The sequence below is a fragment of the Bombus terrestris genome, chromosome 17 (assembly GCF_910591885.1).
Source record: "Bombus terrestris chromosome 17, iyBomTerr1.2, whole genome shotgun sequence".
Lineage (NCBI taxonomy): Eukaryota > Metazoa > Arthropoda > Insecta > Hymenoptera > Apidae > Bombus > Bombus terrestris.
The window spans coordinates 5,011,135-5,021,034 of record NC_063285.1 but is presented as its reverse complement, the minus strand read 5'-3'; the positions used below and the strand labels follow the sequence as shown (position 1 = coordinate 5,021,034).

Below are 9,900 nucleotides of genomic sequence, written 5' to 3'. Positions count from 1 at the left end.
TTGATAAGGCGGTAATTTCTTTCTATCTATTTATTACTGTTGTTTCGTTTCTTTATACTTATTAATGAATAAACAATTGTGTGGGCTATCCAGTGCTGTATGCGAATAAGGAGTAAACCAGCTATACTGCGCCAGCAGTATTATACTTTGAACAGTGACAGAGAAGGATATTTCTATAACTTAATAGTGCGTCAGACATCACGTCGCGGCGAACAGATTTCCGTCGAAAATGAATAATTCGCAGAAGATCGTATCCTGTGACGATTTATGCCGACTAAAGAATATACAATGACCAATTAGATTTATATGTCGGGTTATCGTTAGAAATTTTAGGCGTGAAATAATTAATAAGTATAGCAAAAGCTATTGACAATGTTTCTGGGCTCAATAACGAATCCACGGTCAACGGGTAAACTCTTTGTACAATGGAATACATTTTGTAGCACGCAGACACGTTAACTCAGACGCTGGGTTACTTTCAGACTGACAGCCAAGACGATGACAGTAAACTCTCCAAGGTGATTGCAAAATAAAAGACAGATACAGTCACATATGTCAAATACATATCGATCGGGAATATCAACAAATTCCCAAGCGCCGTAACTAGGCAGTCCCGCGTAAACCAGCATTGCTCCTGATCGAGACTTGATTGCTTATACAGCGTGTCCCTCAACATCGGTACCTCCTCTGTAAGACATTTCGTTCATCCCGTGACCGTGGCTACGTTCGGCGACCAGTTACGTCACCTCGAGCCCAAGTATTGGGGATCTTCCTAAAGAAAGGCCCGATGTCCCTACATCTCCGACATATATAAAGATTGACGTTACTGTCGTTGAAATATTTGGGATAATTTTGTATCTGTCTGTTTCCCCTTGCCTATTGAGAAAGGCACTGCTATAACCGCGTGACAGGACAAAAGTTTGAACAGGAGGAACGAAAGTGACGTCATAAAAGATAGTTGATTGTTGATGAGATCTCAATGGTATCTTACGAGAATTTGCGAATAATTCATTTAAGACTGCAAGAATTCAAGATATATAAAAAAATATTTGGTGACAGAAATGTATTTCTCTTCGATGACATCTCTTTCATGCAATTATTCCCAGCAAAAGAACATTGTTGTATTGTATAAAAACAGTGGTGTGCTGTAAAGATTAATTTATAGTACCAAGTTTCATTCTGCGAACTCATCATTAATATGAGGTAAAAGGATGATACAGAGTTTATCGACCTATTAGATAATTTACAGTTTGGCGAAATAACAACTTCTGAGTTTGAAATACTATGAGTGCGAAGGAGTGATATATAGCAGTAAGAATATTCCAGATAGTAAGATTCGTAGACGAATATAACACAAAAATGATTGATGAATTAGCGAAATTACGTCGTGTGTACGTTATTCATTGAGTAGGCGAGAGTCGGGAAGCAGCTACATGCGAGAAAAAAACTTCCGAAAATATTATTCATGCAGATGTAAATAATCATGGATAACTGTTGCATGCAATAACATTAGCCGAGGGATCACGAGTTATGTTGCGACGAAACATACCAATTTCCGTTGGTTCGATAAACGACGCAATGGGAATGGCAAAGAAATTTATTTGTCAGTACTTCGAAGAGGTCAGCTGAAAGTGAGAGAATTGGAAGCAGATTCAAATATGCTGACGGCTACATTCCCATATCTCCAGTAATAGCAATGTTTCAACTGACGAAACGTTTCGGAGATGTTGAATAAAGAATGTCATCGCTTGTGCTAAGCTGGACAGTAGCGGTACACAGATTACAAATGGCTATAATAGATAGGACCGTAATTGATCTTGGCAAAGAGAATTTTGCAAAAGTGCAAATCTATGCCGCTTCTAGTCGTGTGGAAAGTTTAGGCAGCTTGGACATATCTGAATCTGAATAGCATCGAATGAAATTTTTATCAAACCATGTGACGAAAGAGCACTTGCAGCGACCAGTTTCCATGGAGAAACGCTCAGACACAAAGAAATGAAATTGGCGAATAATAACATATCATTCGCAATAACAATAGTTAAGAATGGAAAAGTAGGAAATTTGCAAGCTATCTCTACAAGACGTATAAGATTACGTCACAATAGCTTAATTCAATCCAAAGTAATCAATAAACCTTTAGAATTCTATCTTGCTTTTGGCATCAAATGTGAACAAATGGTTATTTATAACAGTGTCCTCTGCGGGAACCAATGCGGCTTCGCAAATCGTGCCCAAAGACGAGCAGGTTATTATCCGCTAACTGTGAGAGGGCGATTGCGAAAACCGGTAGGCGTTTTCAGCTACTGAAGATACCGTAACCCGTTGCGATTCTTTCAACCGCAGCAGGGTCGAAGGTTACAACAGCGAATAGTTGTTTGTAGATATTTGCTATTATTAATTATTATATCAGGAAATCAGAATTTATATTTCGAACGAATATATATTTCAAATCGAATTTATATTTTCAAAATAACGCCCTTGTAAGTTGGTAATAAGTTGAACGCCCTTCGCCGACAAGAGGTCGGATTGATAGCTCGTCTACGCACTACCTCAAATTCTCTTGCAGCCGCCTCATTCTCGCTTTTGGTTCGTTTCTTAGAATTCGCGACAGAATTTGTTTGTACAACTCTACAATTCGCGCGATGCTCGGTGCATCCTACAAAAACTTCATCGCAACCGTCCGTCTCGTTTCCACCCGACGCTATTGCGGTTATGTTTGTCGCAACCGATTCATCTAACGAAATTTTGTTCATTACGACGGTGTCCTTGAGACAAGCACTCGTGGGAACTACAACTGCCTGCTTGTGTTGCACGTTCTCGACACGAGATAGATCTACCTCACGCGCTCCCGTCTCTATGTATACTTTAAGGACCTCTGGAAACCCATCGGAATTCTCGTTTTTTATTCTACTAATGGAGATATCTCCCCTCTTCATGTTTATCTCGACGGTATCCAGGAAGTCTGTACCTATCAACAACGAGTGTTGCATCGCAGTGTTCGAAACTACGTGTATCGTTATATGATACAATTCACCGTCTATAATAATATCCGTCGGAAATTTCCCGAGCGTAAAATTTCTTTTAGACCCGATACTGTGAAATTCAATAATGTCTCGACTTAATTTGGGCGCTCCGATTCTTACATACTGATTATACCGCATCAAGGTTAACTCGCTACCGGTGTCTACCAGCGCGCTCAGTTCGAAATTTCCGATCTTCACGTCTTTACCACGCTTCGTCGGTAACAATCGAAACACACTACCAACCTCTTTAATGGACTCGCTCAGATTGTCGCACCTCGATGCAATGTATCCGTATTCTCTACACTTGAAACATTTAGGTCCCCTCGACTTGTTCGGACACTCTGCACACACGTGTTCTTCATCACCGCAATTATAACACCTTTTATACTTCGCTACATCTTCCGACTGCTTGTATCTTCCATTGTCCTTAGCTCTCACCGGTCTCATAGTTGACTCTGCTATACGGGATTTTTGTTCCTCATAGATGATAAGATTTTCTTTTAGCTCTTTTATTGATTTAGCCCCGTACAATATTGTTTTATTGACTTCTTTGTCTCTTATTCCATCTATGATGTACCTTATCTTTGCTGCTTCTTCCATATTCATTTGACTGGCTATACCAAGCATTCGGTACATGTACGCTGTACATCCTTCGTCGTCTCTTTCTCTCTTTTTTTTTTTTTTTGTTTCCTGCAGTTTGCGGTGTATCTGCCAAATGTTAAATTTGTTCGAAAACTCCCTTATCAGACCTTCTTTTAACTCGCACCAAGTTCTAGCATGGCACTCATAATTCACAATTATCTTTGCCGATCCGTTCATCAACTTTTTTGCATAAAGTACCTTTTGTTCTTTTCCACCTACATATGCTTGCAGTTTCTTCGAACGCCTCGAACCATTGATTAATATTTTCGTTGTTTTCGCCTGTAAAAACTTCTAAGGCGTCTTGGACATCCTGAAAACTTACTGTTGTATACCTACGTATTTTCCTACGGAATTTGTCAGGTTTCTGATATACACCTCGCACGTTCCTTTTGCTTATTCTTTCGTCTCCTTCGTCGTCTTCAGTTTCGTTTTCGTCGCCGCTCTCTTCTTCCGACGACGTATTCTCTTCTTCCATCGCCGCTTGTAGTCTCACATGTAGTTCAGCTTTTCTTCCTCTCGTCTCTAGCCCCATACTAGCAAGACGTTCTCTTAATTGTTTGTCCTAAGCTTCTCGAGATCTTCGTCTTCGTCTCGATCACGCTTAGTTTTTGGTATTGCCCCTGAACCTTGCTTCTCCGTGGTCTTTTTACCGTTTGCTGGCTCTTTAGTACTTGGTTGTCCAGTACTATATGCTCGACTTAGCCTGGCAACCAACACTGTCCTTGCACCAGATATTGGTAGATTTAACTGTGCAAGCTTGTTTCTTAATTCTTCCAGCGTTGGATTTTCCTCACTTGAAAACTGTTCTTCTTCACAATTTGCCATTTTCAACTCTTTTCTTTTCAGCACGAGTAGTTCCGTAAAACGTGTCGTTCTCGGTCTGATTTCAATCCCGGACGAGCCCCCAAAATGTAGTATCGGAAAGGATAGGATTAGGATAATTTAGATTTGTAAAATTCTCCTAATGCTATTTATTTAAGATAAATAAAATAACAGAGGTTTATTTTACAGAGAACGATAAATGTTCAACTTGAACTGAACGCAAAAATCTTATTCTACTCAAATCACTCTCGCAACTCTATAACTCTAACAACCCAATCTCACAACAACGCTAGCAACTCAGGCAACTCCGCTGACTCTTTCAACTATACAAATCTACTCCTCCGCATCTCGACTAACTCTGACCTCTCGATAAAACGATCTCACTTCTCGATCAACGTTATTTTGTCCTTTTCCTAATCCGGTCCTGTTTTCGTGCCGCAAGGACTAGGTGACTTTAGTCAATAGGTTTTTCTCTTATGTAAACCAACAGCCGAAGGTCAGACGACAATGTTTTGGTTTGTTTCTAACCAGGTTTTTTCCTCGCGATACTACAATACACATGTATATATATATATATATCCATATACAGGGTGGTTGGTAACTGGTGGTAAAAGCGGAGAGGGAGTGATTCTACGCGAAGAAAGAAGTCGAAAATATAGAATAAAAATTTTTCGTTTGAGGCTTTGTTTTCGAGAAAATCGACTTTGAAAGTGTTCATAGAAATTTAATTAGAAGAGCAGAAGTATGTGTTCGGCAGAATGGGCAACATTTTCAGCAATTTTTGTAGTAATAAGCTTTATGATTACTTCATATTATTTCATTATGTATTCCTAATTTTCCGTTACGGCAGAAACAAACTTAAACTGCAATAATATCCATCGAGACAACGATCTACAGGGAGATCCGTTATAACGAGACGTGATAAAGTGCACGCGTACCGAGCGAACATTCAAAGTCGATTTTCTCGAAAACAAAGCCTCAAACGAAAAATTGTTATTCTATATTTTCGACTTCTTTTTTCGCGTAGAATCACCCCCTTTCCGCTTGTACCACCATCCTGCAGTTGCCAACCACCCTGTATATAATATATTGTCTATCGCATTACGAGAGTATGTGGTTATTGATAGTGGCTCTTAATATTTATTGCGTAACTGCAGAATCTGATGGACCGTAATTGCTCCGGAACATAATTGTGACTAACTTCTTAATGACTGACTGTTGTTGTAGGCGACAACTCCTATTTATAATAAAACTACCATGGGATAATTGCCTCGTGACGGTTTATTCCCACGAGAACGCGTAGTTTCGGCACGTAGTGATCTCTGCGGACGCTACAGTCTTCGCTTCTGCTGATTTCCTTCCCAAGTGTGTTACGGTTTCATCCACCTGCTGATACGATCTCCCAACGAGCGTTGCAGTTTTACGTTTTGCTGATAATGAGTCGAACTCTTCTCGGCACGTGGTTATCTCTGCTCGCGGTGATACTCGACCCTTTGGCGCGTCGCAGCTGCTTCCCTCTGCTGACTTTACCTGAGAACATCATCGTCCCTCAGCTCCCATTCGCTGCTTACTGCACTGTGTACTGTGGTGGGGAGAGCGCGCGCAAGGCAGAGCGCATCAGCGGACGTCTCAATGTTACGCCAACTCTGAACCGCGCAACACCTATCCCTACGTAGTCTTCGATACAACGAAGTATCTCTACGAAATTTCTTGAAGTGTTTAACGATTCGTAACGAGTATTTTACGTGAGTTTCTTTAACATTTTATTGAAAACGACGCAATGTGGATTTTACTGATCGCGGTGTGCGCGTTTCGTGAATTCCGGTTATTTTTCTTATCGCTTTATTAATCCTATCTTATCCATGGTGGCATATTGTGAAATTTATTGATCGCAGCGCGCATTGTAATGTAAAGTGCAATCTTATGGGGATATACGTTGAAACCTGTTGCTTTTCCGCTCGAATAAGGGATATCCTGTCAACTAAGCACTCTTTTTACTCTGTTTCGATGCCGAATGCATCGCATGGATGTTTTACACGAAGTGCGCACATATCTGTAAAATGCAATTTCTTGGAGAATTTCGTTGAAATCTTCTTGTCGCGTCTCGCGCTCAACACGAGCCGTAACTTGAGACAGAGTAAGAATTCGTCATAACTCGCGAATGATGCGAGACACTACTCTGGGGATAATAGAATTAGGCAAAGAACGTTTAGGGGAATAAAGACGCAAAACGTTCTGATATCTTCACTTTTTACAATATTAATCTACAACCAAAATTCAAATAATATGATGGGGGAAATTCGCGAACTGCCAACGTCCGAACACCGTATAATAATTACAAACGGGAATTATAGAAACCTGTCAATTACAACACGCTCAGATACTTTTACTATGTATTAATTTGCCAATCAAAATTAAAAAGATACTATCAGGAAAACTCGCGAACCGGCAACGCGTGGGCACCGATTATAATAATGAACGGAAACTGCAAACGCCTGTCAATTACAATGTAACGTATTAATCTAGAACTGAAGTTGAAACAATAAGTAACGATCGTGTAAAAAAACTGATCGCAGCTTACGGAACTTGCACATGTTACATGGAATAGGGAGATGGGAAAGCAACAAGTACGTGAAACTAATTGAATCTCGTGAAATACGCGTGCCATAAGCAGTTAATTACGTAACATGCCACTTTGGATAAATAGGAGTAATAGAACAACGAGCCTGTGAAAGACCAACGAGAAGTCGCGAAATGTGCGCGCCGAGATCAATCAACTATAAAACATGCCACTTTGAGTTAGGGAGAAACGATAAGACAACGAATATGAAAACCCCAATTGAAACTCAGGAAGTGTGCGCGCTGCAATCAGTAAATTCCACAATATGTCACCATAAATAAATTGTAAGTAGTTCATAATCGCAATAGACAATGACGGATCGACAAACGGGCAAACTAAGGACAACGAATACACGAACGTGCAAATAATACGAAATTTTTCTATCTTTACAGAATGTGCATCAACCTTTGCAACAGAGAACAAGTACAAGCAAATTATGGTGTTTTGAATATGATAATTCCAAGACAACTGACACGCCATGTTGACCTACCTAGATATTATTGTTTGATACGAGTCGCACCTGCCTACCGCACCAACGACTATTCACTTTGTGGATTTTGCTACAGAAATTTACTTATGATGGAAGCGGACGTACGGATGTACGAAGAAGCAAATTATCATAGCATTTGCGGAGTCTCAGGCCGCGCACGTGTCCTTCGTTGCGACTCATGCGAAAAACGAATAGGACGGCTAATACCCGCAGACGAGTGTCGGCTGTGCGCCGAGCAGTTGCCTATACTGACTACAAATCAGATAAATTCGTTAGCTCAGGGGAAATTAGTACGCATTGATTATCATCCGTGATAACAATTTTTTTGCTGTCACATAATCGGAACTATGTACGGAACTGTTGCGATTCTTTCAACCGCACGCGGATCAAAGGTTACAGCAGCGAATGATCGTTTATAATATTTTCTTCTTATTATATTATTAATATTCTTGTTATTATAAATAAACTATATTATTAATATTCGTTCTTGTTATAATTATTTAATTCCACAAATTAACGTATATGGAAGCAAGAATGTATGTTTCAAACCAACTGATTACTTACGTCGGTGTTGTCTGCTGAAACCAACCTGGCTTCGCATATCATGCCCAAGGACGAGCAAGTGATTTCCTGCTAATAGTGAGAGGAGAAATGCGAAAACCCGTAAGTGTCGTCTGCTATTGATGGCACCGTAACTCGTTGTGATTCTTTCAACCGTAGCAGAGTCAAAGGTTACAAGAGCGAACGATTGTTTATGGATACAGAAATAATATAGCCTTTATAACTATATATAACAGCTACAACAAATAGTTTTTTGATATCCTATTTTATCTAAAAAATATTTTGTTATAAAACTGTAATCGCATTGTGAATAAAGTTACTTTAAAAATTATTAAAACTTTATTTCTTTATTTTTTCGAGAGAAAGGGCCGTTTGCGATGAGTACAATATGTAATGGAATTTATTTACCAATCGCACTGATACGCTAGTTAACGTTACTAGTTCGGTTATACTAAGAAATTGGAATTCTAAGAACACAACAGTTTGAGATATTAAATACAGCGTTGCGCTTTAGAAAGCAACAACAAGTTTTCGAAACTATTTTATTCAGTTGTTCGTCTTCTTTCGAAAATAACAAACGAGAGTCGACTTAATCTAAATAGTTTATCGACCATCAATCTGTCGGCGGTCCTTCAGTCGAGTAGTTACGCGGAAGAAGGCGTGCGTGACTATTATCGCCAACGACCGTTAAACAGTTCAGGCAGTTCATAGGGTTAGCTCCGTACTTCCGAAAATTCATCCCTAAATTCTCACAGACGATGAAGCCCCTGTATGCGCTCATCTCAGATGACAGAAATATAACTTGGACAGATAGACACGAGAAAATAAGACAACAGGTAGTTTCCGCCCTGACCGACGCGCCGGTGCTAACGATATTCAACCCCAATTACCCGATAGAACTACATACTGACGCTAGCTCGGAGAGTTACGGGGTGATTTTGACGCATCAAGCCGAAGGTAAGAACAAGGTAATAGAGTATTACAGTAAAAGAACCAGCCCCGCGGAATCCAGATATCACTCCTATGAACTCAATACATTAGCTATGGTAAACGCCGTAAAACATTTCTGTCACTATCTATAGGGACGGGAATTTCTTGTCGTCACGGATTGCAACTCGTTGAAAGCATCGAGTGATAAAGTACATTTAAATGACAGGGACCATAGGTGATGGGCTTACTTGCAGACTTTTATTTTTGACATTATGTATCGGGAAAGTAAACGGACGGCTCACAAATTTCTTGTCGCGAAACCCCACAGGCGTTGACCCTATTAAATTCGACAAAATCAAAGAGAAAATAGTTGACTGGCCGAAATTTCGGAAGATTGGCTATTAGCGGGACAACGTTGTGATTCTCAAACCTTGGAAATCGTCAAGGGATTGCAAAACGATGGACTCGCGGAAGACATCTCGAATACATACGAATTACGGTTCGGTACTCTGCACCGTAGGATACAAAGAAAAGGCAGGATTCTCTGTGTACCTATAGTCCCAAGATGTTTTAGATAGTCTGTTATTAACCATGTGCACCGGTCAATTATGCACTTAGGTTGGGAGAAAACGCTGAAGAGACTATACGAGTATTACTGGTTCGAAGGGATGGCGAAGTACGTTAGCCGATTCATTGAGAACTGTCCTGCTTGTCAAGTTTCGAAAGCTAGTTTAGGTAAGATACAAGCCGAACTGCATCCTATACCTAAGACCAGCATACCCTTTTTTTTTTTTTTTTTTTACGTGGAGAGA

The 9,900-nt window shown here is 40.0% G+C and overlaps 1 long non-coding RNA gene across 1 annotated transcript; it reads left to right on the top strand.

The window, feature by feature from the left end:
• The first annotated feature begins 5,498 nt into the window (after window positions 1–5,498).
• LOC125386793 lies at window positions 5,499–8,080 on the top strand. Its single transcript, XR_007227186.1, has 2 exons — window positions 5,499–6,232; window positions 7,500–8,080. It is a non-coding gene; the product is annotated as an uncharacterized LOC125386793 (long non-coding RNA).
• Window positions 8,081–9,900: the final 1,820 nt, after the last annotated feature.